General features: G+C 43.2%; 1 protein-coding gene across 2 annotated transcripts in view; it reads left to right on the top strand.

Annotated features, from left to right (window-relative positions):
• Window positions 1–2,016: 2,016 nt before the first annotated feature.
• The window catches only part of LOC137344534 (prickle-like protein 1), an 87,758-nt gene continuing 72,941 nt past the window's right edge, over window positions 2,017–16,833 (top strand). For both annotated transcript variants that reach the window (XM_068007580.1, XM_068007579.1), the window contains exon 1: window positions 2,017–2,270. The gene's annotated coding sequence lies outside the window, so the exon portion shown is untranslated. The remainder of the gene's footprint in view (window positions 2,271–16,833) is intronic.

The following is a 16,833-nucleotide window of genomic DNA, read 5'->3' as shown; positions in this document are numbered from 1 at the left end:
AGTAGGGAGGAGATTGGATGGGGAATGGGGAAGGGAGGATGGAGAGAACTTGAATTTTTTGTGTTTGAAAGCTTGAAAATTTTCTGTAAATGGTCTTGCAGTTTTGTGGACGGGGGTCTCACTTTTTATGTATATGGAGTGCGTGTTTTTTGTGTATTTTTCTGTAGGGGGTCTTGCTTTAGATCTATATTGGGTAGCACCTTTACTGACTGGACCATCGGGAAGAGGGGCTACCCCTGAATTTCAAACTTGGGTTTTATACAGTTACCTGCACTACATCCCCTATTATACTCTCGTGAAAAAAGGACACTATTCAAACATGGGCACAAAAATATGCCCCTCCGATGGTTTTTAAGCCAAGATTAAACGTTGGTCTGTGCCAATGAAGGGGTTAATGGTTGCCTTTTCTTTCAGGTTAGCAGTGAGAAACCAAATGACACCGTAATGTATTTACGATGCGGATTCCAGGTGCTTCCTCTCCTCAAGATTTATTAACTATAAATAAATAAAGAGGTGACATACAGATGTCCACCTTGAACCAACAGGCAACAAATCCTAAACGCGTAGAAAATAACCAGCGTCTTTTGTGTTATCTGATGGGAGGGCAGGGAATTATTTGCACTTTGTTAGGTTGCTCCCTCCCCACTCCGCCCCACCATAGAGCAATCATCAGCTGCCAGCCAACCCCACTGTGCTGCCAGTCGGTGAGACACATTTATATTAGGGGAGCAACTTCTCCCTGAGGCGGTTCCGCAATCCATTATTTTGGCTACCTTTCCCCTGAATTTATCCCACTTACATCATGGGGTGGTGTTCCGAGCTCCAGCAGCAACAAAGAAACAACTTTTGTGGAAAAGGCCCGTTGGCGAACCCCCTCCTCAACCAGCAAAGATGGCGGCTTGTGTAACCTGGTTACGTTTGACGTTTGCCACCAACGGCAGTTTCCCTCCGGCAGCACGAGGGAATTCCTATCTGGTGAGGTGGCACTCCGTGTCGCTGGACGCACTGGCAATGTTGTCGGGGTTAACTCGGGTGTCGTGCTGTGGCCCAGTGACAGCATTCTCGCCTCTGAGTTAGATAGGTCGTGGGTTCAAGTCCCATTCCAGAGACTTGAGCATGAAATCTAGGCTGATACTCCAGTGCAGTACTGAGGGAGTGCTACACTGTCGGAGATGCTGTCTTTCGGATGAGATGTTAAATCGAGGTCCTGTCTGCCCTCTTAGGTGGACATAAAAGATCCCATGGCACTATTTTGGAGAAGAGCAGGGAAATTGTCCCCTGGTGTCCTGGCCAATATTTATCCCCCAACCAACATCACTAAAAACAGATGATCTGGTCATTATCACATTGCTGTTTGTGGGACCTTGCTGTGCACTCATTGGCTGCCGTGTTTCCTACATTACAACAGTGACTACACTCCAAAAGTACTCCAAAAGGCGCTATATAAATGCAAGTTCTTTCTTCTTTCTTTCTATAAATGCAGTATAAGTGGTGTTTGAGAAAAGGCTGGGTGAATCCTGCTTTCAGATCCCTGCTTCCCTGCAGAAAAGTGACTAACCTCCAGCTGCTGGCCTGCCCAGAATGGAAACTTCCTACATTAGGAATTACTGGTAACAACCCTCGTCCCACCACACTATGCTGTCTGATTCCTTTTGAACAGTTTTGCTGATTAAACCCATGAAGATCTGGATCATCCTATATTTAAAATTCAGATTTTATTTTTATGAAACTCTAAAATTAGACCAGTGCTCTTCTCTTCCTGACCCTAATGCTATAAAATTACTGCATTTTTTTTTGCCCAGTCCAAATAACCTGTTATATACAAAATAATAGCGTGGCCTTCGAGGAGTTAAAAGCCCCTCCAGCAACAGCCTTTCCTCTTTCAATATGTGCTTGTTCCTCCCAGCTGATATGCTCCACTGGTATTGGCCAGCTCTGCAGAGGAGGCACTGGAGGCTGGATGTATATCACTCCTTCCTGTGCAGACAGCCTGCAATCAATTGGCTTTAACCTCAGCTCCTGGCCCAACGCCACGCTGTTCACCCTTCAGTTCGAGCCACTGAAGAGAGAGTGCAGCCCGGTTAAAAAAGAAAGCAGCTCATTGCACAAGAAAGAGAAAAAGGAAGCCCAAAGCTGGAGAAGTTGACACGCACGAAATAAAAGCTTGGTGGAGAAATTAAATTTAAACAAAGACAGAGACGAGAAGAGGAAAAATACTGAGGCTTTTAGCCTGTCAAAGAACTTGAAGCATTTCTGCACAGCATTTCAGGGTAAGTCTGTCACCATTATTTTTTAGTACTTGTTAAAAATTTTGGTTTTATTTCCATTGCAATGACTTTACAGCTTAGTTTTAAAATAACTTTAATGGGGTTTAGAATTTCTCTACAGCTCTGCTTACTTCATTCAAAAAAGATTTTTAAAACGCTGACAAGGTTCCTGGGTTTGTCCGATTGGATCCGATTCCCTCGTTTATAATCACCACAATTTCGCTCCTTTGATCTGGCGCTTTAGTTAAATCGTTCCAGTTGTGGATATTTCTATAACTGTTCCATGGCAACAATTACCAGAAACAGATTGTGGTCTTAGATCTGTCGTCAGCTTTTGGTTAAAGAACTACCAGTGGAAGCGTGTTACACGTAGTTCAGAACTGACAAAAGAAAAGTTGCTTCTAAACAGATTGCGTATAACAGGATATTGGTACTGATGCTGTACCATACAATGGTTGGGAAAAGGTGCCAATGCTTGCTGCCCTCCGCATAGGGAGGTCTTGATCTAAGTCTTGCTATTCGTGGCAGTCAGGTAGTGGAGATCAGGCACTTTCCCATGGGGACGAAGGGGGCAATTAGAGGTTGTGTAACCCCCCCTCCCCCATTCTGATGTGGTCCTCTGTGCCCCCAGTACAGAGTAGGTTTGGAAGACACCTGCGAACAAGTCATTTGCACCCCCCTTTCAGCCAGGGAATGTTACGTGCCAAACCCAAGGAGGACTTAGGATAAGACAGGGGAGGAAATATAAAACAACATACTTACTGGGAAAAAGAAGGCCAAGTGCAACTATGTGAGGAGCAAATCTGGGAGTTAATAATATTCGATATGTCGGAATATGTCCAGGATATTGATCCTGTGAGGTTTACAGATGGTGAGTTTACTGTGGAGCAGTTAAAAAATTCTGTACTTAACTGTTACTCCACAGCGTTTGTACATCATAATGAAAGTATGCAGGATGTTGAGTTATTAAATAATGTAAGGGGCTTTTCACTCTTCATGTTTACAAGTTCATGGTTTATCTGGAGTATAGCCTCAAAAGTCTGGAAATATATCGAGAACAATTCAAAAGTATTGTCACCTGTAAAAATTCCAATCTAATTGTGCAGCATTACACATGTCAGAGCTGAGATTCTTTCCCCTTAACTCTGGGATGAGGCTGAGAAAATCAACAAGTTTTCCTTGACTTAGATTTCGGAGTTTCAATCCATACATACAACCATTTATCCATATTATTAAACGTTTCAGGTCTGGAATGTATGTCTGTGTGTCTCCAGTATTGTAGCGAGCTTCTATTATCATAATGCTTTACCACAATAAGTTATATTCTAATATGTTTTGTTACAGATTGTAATAAATATTTTTACACACTAAAAATGGGGCAGAGTGGATGGAACTTTGCATCTACATCTATGATGTCTCTGATGTGGGAGGGTTTTGATAGTAAAGAGGGAATTTTACTGTACAATCTAACTAATACTATACCTAACCTCAGAACACTTAACAGGGAAGGATACTAAGAGCTTTAGCCTGCCTGTGTTAGTCTGATCTGGGGGTGCTTGATGCTGTCACGGGGTTGCAAGGTGTTGGGAAAGATTCCTCACCACTGGCAATACTCACCTTAGTGACTGCAAAATTCAAATTTTGAATAATCTCTGATAAAAGACTCATCTGTACACAGATTCGGTTTAATTCCCTCTGTTTTTATTCCTTCGGTTTGTACATTTCCTTGTGAGTGCAGGCTGCTGGTCTCACGATATTAGGAAGGTACAAGTTTCTCAAACACACAGCTGGTAGAAGGTATCACGTTATTTCTTGCAGTGGGCTGTTCGCTGCCTTGGTATTATAAAACCTTCTGATGTACCACGACCTCATTCACTGTTTATAGTTCTTTGGCTAACAAAGAAATTCTGTAAACACCCTTTGCTGTTCATGCTTTGTGTGCGATTTCCACAGAGTAACAGAAATTTCCAAATGGATTCACTTTAGTGTCTATTTTCTCCTCTTCTTCTTTCTGTCAGTTTTCTCTCCTCCTCACCTGGAGGCGATGGCTCTTGCTGGGGAGGAGCCTCAAGGGTACAAGTCTCCCTCCTGTTCTTCACCTCAAGCGCCAGTTCATCATATGTAAGTGTTGATGGCAAGTCTTGGCAGGCAACATGGCTGTTACCTGACACCCACACTTGGCACACTGTAATGGTGGGTGGGGTGGAGTAGGGGGGGGGGGGTCACTGGATAGCGATTGGAAACAGGAATCCCAGCACTTTTTCCCCCTCCATAACTCAAGATGTGCTGAGGCCAATTCTGGCACCCCTGAGATCAGCTATCACAGCACAGATGAAGAGTTGAACCTGGAGCCTTCTGCTCTGTACGACTCACTGTCTCAACCACCTGATCCATCAGGGCAGTTGCTTCCGTAATAAAGTAATTTTCTTTCTAAGTCAAGTGCAGCCGTATTAATGTTCTGATGTGTGCTGTTCGTCATTCTGTCGTAGGTATAATGAATGTTCCAGTTTTTTACATTGGAATAGAACTAGTTAAAGGCGATGGACGGCTGAGTGACTTAATCAGCTCAATAACCTATATTCCAGTATAAAACATCATGGAACATTGAGTATTAGAATAGATACAGTGGGGGGCGAAAATCGACTTAGGCAGCTCAAAATGGGCAATAGCGAATCACAGCCTGTTTTACACTCCGCTCGATATTCGTTTCCATTGGATGTCAGGCTGAGTAAAAAACTGGCTGCCGATTTGCTATCGTCCACGTTGTGTACCACTCAAGATGGATTTCACCCCCTTTGAAGATTCTCGGGCAGCTCATGGGGCAAATGAACACAACGTTCAAAGATGAGGAAAGGCCATTTGGCTCATCAAAGTCCATCTCTCTAGTGCTCTAAATCTCCCAGCCCAGCATCCAACTCTATTTCAAACACCCTGAATGTCTTTCACTCCACTACCTTGCCTTGCGCCACATTAAGCAGCCTGAACCAAACTGGTCAGGAAAGCCCCCAGTTCAATCCCTGGTCTGTGATGAACTAGCCAATCTCAGCAAGGAGAGGCACTGCAATTGGCCTCGATCTTTCTGGCTAGGGAGGGGAAAAATAAAGTGACATGTGTTTCCCGATCCCAATCCCGATCGCTCTCCACCAACCCCAGCTGGAGGGTGAGCACGTGTGGACATTGGGTGGGGATAGGTCCAGGCTCAGCTATGCCCCACCGTTGAATAGCCTGCAGACGCTCGGTTGTCTAGGTTCATGCACAAAGAACAGCACTTGGGCGTGGGAGAGAAGAAAAGGGGTGAAAAGTAGAGCTTCAGTGATGTGGCAGTTGAGCTTGTTCATGGACCAGGGTTTTACCAGCACTATTGCCCCTTACCCGCCTAATAATACTGTAGAATGGATCCCCATAAACTTGCCTACATTTCAGCTGAAAGTATTTTGATTCACGTGAGGGGCCAGAGAATGGAAATGTCTCCCTGCGTGGCAGTATCCTGTTTTACATTGCCTGCATGTGTCGGATTGGCCAGCATGAGATCAACACGCCCGAATGGAAATTTATTCTGCTGCAGGTCTGTCCATCGCCTGACACACATGAACTATCGCTTTTGTGAATGTTTCACAGTTTGTAATTGTTGGCCAGGAGTTCCGAAGGAGATTTAGAAAGTAATGGATAAAATTAGTCACACATTTCCAAAATGAAAGCCAAAGGTAATATTATGCTTCCTGTCACCTCCCTGGCTGCTTTCATGTGGTCTGTATTTTTATTACTTTGAGTCGGGCTGAATCAGAGCCAAGACCCATGTGGTTTTTTTTTATTGCAGGAATATACTTAAAGTAACAATATGGGGCATCAAAAATCAAAAGGGCTCTGCTGCGATATGTTGCTTTTGCTTCATTTCAAAAACGATGTAAAAGGATTTTGTATATAGAGGGAACCATAACTCTGCAAGAGGATTATTAATATCCGAAAGATTGGGGTGGATTTGCATTGTGACTGCTCTGATTCTACTAATCCAACGCCCAGACCTTATTGGAACACCTTAGGCCATCTTAAACCCTTACCATAATAACACTGCCTCTTCACTCTCCTCTTGGGACATTATAGGCCCTTTAATGAGATTCCTTTTTATGTCTATTTAAGGCAGTATTCCCAAACCATCAGGAAATGAATCTACACATATATTAAAGTGCGCTACGAATATCGCTATTGGCATTAGTGCCTGTATACAGGGGAAGCTCCAGCCTTGAAATGCAAAGAAAGCTTTACATGTCTAGCTGAATGACAGTGCTCCTCTCTTGTTCCCCTCCTAAGCTGCAGATGCACTCTCCATCCTCTCTGCACTCTCCATCCTCTCTGCACTCTCACTGCGTTCAAATCAAGATTCGGCACACTGTCTATTGTAGTCTATTCTAATTCTTTTCCAGGATGTTAAATCTGTGGAACTCTTCAATTCCCCCAGTCTTTCCTTTCTCCTATAATCTACCAGCTTTTAAAATACAAGCTTAATTCCTGATTCACGCCTGACTTTCCATGCTTGAGTGAGAGGATAGGCTCCCCCTACGTGCCCAGCTAGGAGTAGCAGGTGGTGGTGGTGGTGGTGGTGGGGAGATGAACCTGCAGCTCCAGGGGCAGGGAAGTGTCTGCCCCCAACAGTTGAAGGGTAACCAAATCCTGCCACCACTCCCCTGGCTGGGAGTAAAACTTGGCCTGGGGAGATTGACCTCATGAACCTGTGTTGACAATCAATTTAAGAGGGTTCCAGCCAATAACTGGGCCAAGTATCTAGTCTACAGCAGTATTGCAGGACTATCGCTTGTCATCTGCCCAGCACTGCCGGGCAGCCCTGGTACTAGGCTGTGGTCACTTTGGCCGTGAATGGGTTCAGTCGGTGGACTTTCATTGTTGTCCTCACAATGTGCTGCAACCATGTCTACCAGTCTTCGAATTGAGGCATCCTTCACCCTCAGATAATTGACTCTATGGATGATAGAGAGAGTCTGACCACCACACAGAGCCTCTCTCACTATAATCCATTCTATGTGCAGGTTTCTCAGTTAGAATCCATCTATTCCTGATTTACCTCATCTTCTTTTCTACTCTCCGGCCTCGGTGATCACCTGCATTATGAGCCTTGGCCTTTCACCCAGGTTAAAAAAAGTAACTCAAGTAGATTGTTTTGTGTCCAGTTTAATGTTTTTCATCTTTCATTACCTTATATTCCAGCCAAAAACCTCCAAGTGTCCTCTCTCATCGTCCTTGCCGCTATAAGGTGACACATATGGGGCATGGACTTCCCACAATCATCATTGCCAATGTCACGCCAGTAGATGCACGCTATCACTAATGGTGTACACATGCTGAGACTTCCCACTTCCATGAGCCGCCCTCTGTAAAACCCAAGAAAGCATCAAGTAAAAGTGAGGGGAATGGGGGTGGAGAATATTATTTCTGCATCTCATTGAAGTGAACATGAAGGACAAGCACAGTAATGGTAATTTCCCCACCTATATGGAAACCAATGCTTTGGAATCTGGGAGGAGGCACTACCACCACAATGGGAGCAGGCAAGTAGCAGGAGTCATTTTGGCAGGAAGAAGAAGATTCCTTCAAGGTACCTGCAGATAAAATATGTGCACCCCTACATTTTATGAGAATCTAACAATTAATAGTGAGAAAAATGTGGTAGACTGGACCCAGGAGTTATAGAAGATCATCATAATCAAAACTCATAAAGTACAACAGACTGTACCGTCAGGTATTACATAGTATCACATAATATTTACAGCACCAAAACAGGCCATTTGGCCCAACAGGTCTATGCCGGTGCTTATGCTCCAAACGAGCCTCCTCCCACCTTACTTCATCGCACCCTATCAACATATCCTTCTAAGGACATGTGCCAGAGCGCACTGGTGCTGTTGGGTCATGGAGTAGAAGGATACATTCTGGCTCCTGATTCTACAACCATTTACTTCCTAATCTCAGCCTGGCTTTGGAGGAGGGGAAAATCAGAATATTACTTAATCAACAATGGTAATATTTGCATTTGTCATGTCAAAGTGAATCAAAACATTTCACATGAAATGAAAATCGAGAGAGATGTATGATGGCCGGCTGAATCTATATTGGCTGTTTTACACTATTGCTCAAAGTCAAAATTATCCCTAATGAATTACCTTTGAAGTACAGTGACTGTTGTTATGTAGGCAAATGCAGCAGCCACTCTGTGCCAGCAATATCCCATGAGATAAATAAGCAGGTTGTCTGTTTTCAGTGATATTAATTGAGGGAGAAATGTTGGTATAGACACTAAGAGAACGCCACACTCTTCTTCAAATGGTGATATGGGATCTTTAACATCCCCCTGAACTCAGTTTAACATCTCATCCAAAAGACAGTGCCTCAGACAACATGGCATGCTGTCAGTACTGAAGTGCCAGCCTAGATTAAGTGCTCAAAACCTGATATAGGTTACGAACACCCAAGCTGCTGTCCAAGAAGAGGCGAGTTATCGTCTAAGCCAAGCTGACACACTGTTGCTCAGATGCACCTCCTAGTATCTCAGTACACAGTGGCAAACAAAGAGACTTGGGGGGGTATTCTTGGCACAAGAATTCCTTGGGAATGAGAAAAACCATTAACAAAATGGGGGACAAATAAAAGTAACCTAGCACTATTCCTCCCACATGTAAACCCCAAACCATTGAGGTATCTGCTGCACAATCAGTACGAATTTATATCGTCAAATTACACTATTACAAATATACGTGCTTTGCATACAGGTTCAAACCAGATGCATTAGAGCCTGATGTTTTCATCTATAATTGCATCAGTGCAGAGAATAGGGGAATGTATTTGGGGTCAATGAGGGCTCTCATTCTATAATCTCACCAGTTTACTTTCAGTGGAGCATCGTGGTTGTTTACATTGACTATTTTGTGACGCACAAATCTCATTGTTCGAAGTTCGATAGCAGTTTCATTTCAGATACCAATTCTGGGCTCTGTTAGCAGCAGCAAGCATTGAAATCCTGATGAGAGTAATTTAAGTTCAGAGCGAGTGTGTTGTTGGAAAAGAGGAATTGACGGTATCGACTGTACTGCACTGGAATCCGACCCGTGCTATCCTGGGTCACAAAGAAAAACATTGCTCTTGGTTAAACAATCCTGTTTGTTTTTCAGTATGAGACTGCAGTTGGTCAATATTAGTGAGCACACTCGTGCTGAAACACATGCAGTTAACTGCTGGCTGAAATATGAGACTGTTAAACACCTTCACTCAATACCTTTCCTTGTGATGAACTGTAAAATAATCAACAGGGAAATTTTCTTTTATCTTCGTATTACTTTAGATCATAAACATTTTACACTTCCTGAAATGACCTTGTTCCATTTCCAATTCGGCCTGTCAATTTCAGTTCAGTATCACTACATCAAAACCAACCAGCCAACCAACCAGTCAACCAGCATTCGTGCTTCAGCACACCAGCAGGTTTAACACTTTGGCAGCAAGACTACAGTTATCATAGAATGATACAGCATAGAAGGAGGCCATTCGGCCCATTGAGAGGCCAATGTGAAAGCCCATTAGTGCAGGACACCACCAAGAGCAAAAGAGATGAGGTAAAGCAGGCAGTAATAATTAGGTGACAAAGGTTCAAGACAGTAATTAGAAGAATGAGACAAAGGGGGAGAGGGAAGCCAGTAAAAATATATGGGCCTGGCAACCATCCAAGGACACTGGAACATTTTTGTGGCCCTTAGCAGTGTCTATTGGTGTTTTGCATTGCAGGAGAGCAATGTCAAACTGATCTCTATCTGCTGCTCTTCCTTATTTAGATGTACAGATGACCAGGTCGTCATTTTCTCAATTGTCTTCCAACAAATCTACAGGAGAACGGAAGCAAAAAAACAAAAGATTAGTTTTGCAATCTTGGAATTGCTCCCAAGATTTAAATGCATAGGGAGGGGTGGGAGGGGGGAATTGGATGCAGTGAGCTGGAAAATTGAAATTGACATTGAGCTGGCCCATTCATCACAACGTCCATCTCAGGTGCTATTTTGTGTCGCAACACAAGCACAATGACATAATGAACTGGCTCGGTGCATTTAGTCAGCGGGAGGTCCGGATCGTTGTTCCTTGACGAGTAAGTCTCTGCTGCTGGAGCGTGGCGTGCTATCGACTGGTGGTGATTCAAGAAAAACTATCATTGTTAATCTGTCTCCACTAATTCTGCAAATGATGCAATCTTAGATCCATCTAGTTTTGAAGCTCGATGATTTTGGCCAGCGTTGATAGTCAGGCAAAACCAAGACTTTAGTACTTCTTAAAGGTTTATATTGCAGCAATTCAGCACAGACATTGTAGTCAAGCAGAACGCAGCAAATGGTGGCAGCAAATTGATCTGGTCGTCAAGTGCAAAACAGTAATTCAACTATCCATCTATCTGTTTTTTAACTGTGTCCCAATCTTGGAAATTTTAGTTCCCCCTGATTCTATCAGATATCCCGCTTTCCCTTCCACAGATGGTCACATGTATGGGGACCACTGTAAACTGCTCCATTGAACATCCATTTTTTAAGAACCAAGCCTAACCCCATTTCCAAAGGATGCCCAATGGAGCAGTTTACAGTGGACATTAATAATGGTCTGCAAATGGTATCCAAATTCTTTACTGTCAGAATGAATCCAAATCAATTGTGATTGTGTGAAAATGGCCCCAGATTGACTCTCCATTCATTATCTGCAGGATAGCAACCTCTCTCCTGCTCCGCACCCCCCCAGGGAAAACCCAACTAAAACCAAGAACTTATTCTGTGTGAACATCATGGAAGTAAATCTACCTTCAACTGCACCATCAGACAGCACCTTGGTACATTATTTTAGTACACCAACAGACTGGCTCTGTTGAACTTTGTTTTTAACTGTTTTCCTTTTGGTGAAACTACACTACCGCATTCCTTAGAGTTAACTAAGGTTATTTGGTAGCCCCTCCAATAGTTTAGTTAGTAAATGCGCTGCTCAGTTTGGAACTGAATCACAGGAGCAGGAAAGTCCAAGATACAATATCTGGTCTTGCTGATCTCAGCTGGGGGCGAGTGAAGAGACAAGCATTGTAATTGGCCTCAGCACTCCTGGGCCAAGAAGGGGAAAACCAACTAGGGTTCCACCCCCCCGCCACTGTCCAGTAACCCCTGTTGGAAAACATGCATGCATCGAGACATTGGGTGAGGACAAGACCAGTCTTGGCTGTGATGCCCTACAGTTAAATAACCTGCTAGCACTCACTGTCTAGGCTTACACATTAAGAATGACAAGGTACCTAAGGTTGGTCGGTCCCATTGGGTATTAGAGTCAGCATCTTCAGGAAATAAATGCAGGAAAAAAAGACAAAAACTGTGTATTTGCTGAAAAATGGCTTCATCTGAGAAGCTGCACCTTAGTTTTGCCTTACTGAACATGATGGGATTCTGCTGGTGATTTGAATTAGCTGTAAATGATTACAGCTGTAGATCATTAAACTATTATGGTCCATTAATCATGATATTAATCTTCCTTGCCATAAAACTCTGTTACCTATCTGATTTTCACTAGTGTACACAGGGGAACTCTTCCTGGTACAATCAAGAAGCAGGTGGCTGCCAAACCCCAACCAGAGACACCCAATAAAATGCAGTGGAATGCAGGAGGACAAAAGCCACATAGAGATATACACACCCTATCCTTCAGTAAACACACATCGTAACAGCAGAACTGACATTTACGCTCATTAAAGTTGACACTTGAAGTTGCCACTCATTTGAGGGCAGCCTTCTGAAGAACAGGAGACTTTCAGGAATTTGGCGCTTTAACTCTGGCAGGAGGCCATTGGAACTCCTGGGAAAATAGCAGAGGGAGGGAAATACATTTTTGTTGCAGCATCTGTTAAAAGGCCACTGCAGCTTACAGGGCCCAGAAGATCAGAAATTTGTGTGAGAAAGTGAGAGCACAAGAAGAGGATTAAAATGACAGAAGAAGGAGCAACAACAGGGATGTCTGTAGTGTTTGAAGTTTTGCTGGAGGTAAAAGTGACAGAGATAAGGAAAAGAGACAAGTCCTTTAGCATCCGAGACAGGAGGTCCCAGAAAAGGGTAATGCAGGCAGTATGGAGGGAGATGGCTCAGACAGTGAGTGCCACCTCAACTGCCCCATGACCATCAATAAAGTGCCAGAAACATTTTAATTACCTTATGAGGCTGGCTAAGATAGCTGAAGGCACAAGTACCCTCGCTGATCCTGAAATAACGCTGGAAGTATGACTCACCTCCACACCATCCGCATCAGTAAATGAAGAGATGAATGAGTCAGTTAATATGAACATAAGACCTCATGAACCACAATCTCTCTCCCACCATTCTACAGGTCCCTATCCCGCATCCTGGATGTTTGAACAAAAAGTGAAGAGATTGCTGTGCAGACTGCACCTGAAAGCATGATCACAATGGAATATCTGCAAACACACGGGTTAAATTCAATTTTGAATTCATTGCTAGCCTTTCTATATCTTTATTTTCTTTGCAAAGGAAAAAGTCGCCCACAATCAGCAGCAACGAATTGCCATGGGAGGAGGACTGACAACCAGCAGACCCTTAGGTAGGCATGAAGACAGAGCTCTGCAACTCCTGAAGGGACACACACACACACAGGGGAGACGATAGGAGACGGAGAAGTTGGAGGAGAGCTATCAGCTTCGGGTTGGTAATGGAATGAATTATCACTGTACAATAATTGGTTACAGACTTCACACATTCTGAATATTGGAAAAGTGTCCTGTCAATGCTCAGTCACTTCTTCTGAATCACAAGTAAGTGGACATCCTTCTAAAATGAATGTCCTTTGTATCCCTCACAGGTGCTGGATGTTTAGAGAAAGAAGGAACTGACGAGTAGCCTGGCATTTCCACACCACCCATTCCTGCACCAGATCCACCAACTCCATCATGGCACCTTATTCATTCAAGCACCTGCCCAGATACTTGGACACATTAAATACAGAGCACCAGTGAGCAAGAGTAACTGGGAGTAGATGATCAGGGACTAACCATCTCTCCCCAAGGTTAGGAGAAATTCTTGCCCTAGGCCGAGGAGCCCATGGATCCAGATTGCAGAGGCCCAGCCTTCAAAAGGACTATGATTCAGAAGCAAATATCTCATGTGCGGGCAGTGGAGATAGTCTCCTCTCATGTGTTGCAGATCATGGATTAGTTGGAGGAGCTCACAACCAGCATCTGCAACACAATGTGGGAAGTATGTCAGGGCATACAGAATACCTTGGTGAAAGTGGCGGTCCGGGAGATTTCTGCAGCAACAAAACAACAGAAGGAGGTTCTAAGGGCTATCATTGCTTCCAAAGTGGCAGCTACAACTCAAGCATCATAGCTCAGGGCTTTCATGACTTAATTGGAACTATTTGGTTTGTTCTCACACAGACCATTAGCCCAACTGAGCTGTGCCTAGCACAAGAAGGGGAGCAAGGAGTGATTGTAGATGTCACCACATCACTGCAGCTCCTCCAATGCCAGCACAGGAGGGAGCTTCTGGCCCGGGCCTGATATGCATTGACATGTCTCTGTCCATGAATTGTCTCTGCTCCACTCCGCCCTATGACTCCATTGCCCCTCTTTGCTCCACTCTGTTCTATGGCCTGCCTGTGCTCTACCTGCTCCCCCACCCTCCTTGTGTTCTGCTGCCTGTGCCCCACTCACAGCCGGTCTGTGCTCACCCTGCCTATACTCCGCTTGCTTCTCAGCCGTGCACCTGCCAAACATCCCCATCCCTGACAGGCTTTGGCCCTTACCTGCCAATAGCTCCTTGGCCTGTCTTCACTTGCCTCTTCCAGGCTTCCCTTCCTCAGTCTGCAAGCACTGCCACAGGAACTATTAGTGTATAATAAAGCTTTTGAAGTTCTATTGGAAATAAAGATAAACAGGTATCTTGCACCAGCTGTTTCAGTAAAATAAGTGAATAAATACAAGTTTTTGTTGTATCTAGTCAGGTAGATGAGGAAGAGAACTAGTGACATGCCTTGAAGACCTGACTCATTGAGATAAAAAGCAAAACTGCAAATTTTAGAAATCTGAAGTAAAAACTGGAAATGCACAACAAATATATCAGTGTTTGATAGAGAAAAATAGGTTAACATTTTAGGTGTGACCTTATATCAGAATTCACCCAGTCCCATCCAGTTTGCAAGAGTTCCTATTTACAGTTCAGATTAAGTTTAAATTATTTTACCGCTGAAACAGTTGTTCTGAATTCATTTTCTTCCTCATCTCTAAAGCTTCCAAACACACAGAACCTGAACTGGTCAAGTGTAAGCAGTGATTTCTGTAACACACAAGGGTTAACATGGCTTCATAGAGGAGGATAGGTTATATTTTGGATTGTCCTCCAGAAAACATTGTGTTCAGAGAAATATTCCTTTCATGGATCAGTTGTTTCAATATAATTCCAATTCAGATTAATCAAAACTCATCAATCCACTGGACTCAATTCAGATCCAGTCCGCTTAAAGGAGAAAATAAGAAAAATCTAATTCCAGTAGTAACTATGCGATTGACAGTTTTATCCTTTTGCTTGGTTGGATTGATGCACATATATTACAATAAAGATCAGTTTCAATTCCAGGTCTAATGGTCTCACGCCTTTCACAAAGCCTTAATCCATTCGCACAAACGCACTTGTGTAAAAATCTAAACTGTAGTAAACCATTTGGCCCTTCTTAGCACATTCATCAAGAATTAAAAAAACTTGATTTCCCCCATCATCTAACTGTATCTGGAATGAGTCGAAGGTTTTTTTCCTCTGCTACCCTAGCAGGAAAACCATTTCAAGTCTTGATCTCTCTTAGGGCAGAATTTCTTCACACAAACATCTGTCCTAAATGTTCCTTTCACCAGTTTTAACCCATGTCCCTTTGTTCTAGTAATCTTTTAAAACTTTGAAGTAATGCTCAGGTTTAACCTTAGCTATGCCTTTTAATACCTTGTCTACTTTTATGAGATCCCCTCTTTTTCGAGCTTAAAAACAGTTTCTCTCGGCTTTTCTCGTAACTCAATCCTTTGATGCTAGGGATCAGCTTTGTGGTTCTTCTGTGCACCACCTTCATGGCTTGAAAGTTCCTCTTCTAACCAAAACTGAACCCGGTACTCAAGCTCTGGACTACCCAGAGCGTTAGTGTCACATCTACAGATTTATCAGATTCTCTTGCAGTACAATTAAGCATTTGTTTGCTTTGTTTATTATTGCTCCACAGTGATTTGCCATGTTAAGTTCTGAATCTATTATCCCTTTCGGCTTCATCTTTAACTATTATACACCATGCTACATTACAACAGTGACTACACTTCAAAAGTACTTCATTGGCTGTAAAGCAATTTGGGATGTCCTGAGGTCATGAAAGGCGCTATATAAATGCAAGTCTTTCTTTCTTACTTGTAACATCCATGTTTCCTGTAGTGTGTAGTTACACATATAAAGTATTACCCAAAGTCAGGATTAGTATGAAGTGTGGGGAAAGTAGTTTGGCTGGGAGTTAAGAAGAAAAGTGCTGTGTGATCACTGTAGTGGCAGCTGGACTTACTTGGGCTCCTCATTATGGAAAACTGTTCACTGAGGAACATCTGCAAAAGTGCTCAGGAAAGAACCATGCCATGGGAGGAAGTCTCACAAAGGTCGGCCGACATCCAGAGTATGCAGCAGAGGGAACAGACTGAAAGGGAGCAGATCTAAGGCTGAATTTGATCCTTATCTTGACGTTGTACCCCTCACCTCCCTCCCCACACCCATTTCTAAAAACCAGGACATAGAATTAGGCAAGGATTTCAACATTCAAAACTCAGGAAATTCTGCACATTGGTCATGATGTCCAATTTGTTCTTCTAGTGTCTTTGCCCCAGTAACCTGTCCCTTCCTGATGAGATAAATGCAGTGAAAGATTTGCCAGACAGCATCGCTTCTGCTCAAAAGATTCCCAACCGAGATCTGTAAATTTAGACAGCAATTACAGTTATTTGTTCTCCTGTGTGCTCATGTTCTACATCACAGCTTCTTCACTATGGAATTAGAACAATGTGGAGAAGTCTGTTTACAGAAAACCGACACCAGCAATATAAACTCAGCCAGAGGTAGTCGAGACTTCCTTCAGACTGATGAGTTTTAAATACACTCATGTCACTTTATGCTTTTATATCCTGGTTTACAAAGCAGCAAATCTCATGGAACTCAGTTCTCGTTCAACTTGTTTTTCATTTTTCAGCTGTTTTTATTGATGGAATTAACTAGCTGAAGCCAATAAAATAGATTGCTCACATACCCCCATACAGCCAGGTATAATTTATGCAACCACACACAAATTTCCATTTTGCCCCAAGACTATTTTTGCAGCTTTGACGGCCTTGATTGTTTAGAAGATATTAACCTTAAATAGCAGAAATGCAGGACATTATGAAACTACTCCGTGCCAAATATGCCTTGTTTATATTAAGCAAATTCACCAACAATGGGCAACATTTGCATCTGTGCATGCACAA

The sequence above is a fragment of the Heptranchias perlo genome, chromosome 27, assembly GCF_035084215.1.
Source record: "Heptranchias perlo isolate sHepPer1 chromosome 27, sHepPer1.hap1, whole genome shotgun sequence".
NCBI classification, from domain to species: Eukaryota; Metazoa; Chordata; class Chondrichthyes; order Hexanchiformes; family Hexanchidae; genus Heptranchias; species Heptranchias perlo.
Note: the sequence above shows the minus strand (reverse complement) of the source record. Positions and strands in the feature narration are given on the sequence as shown.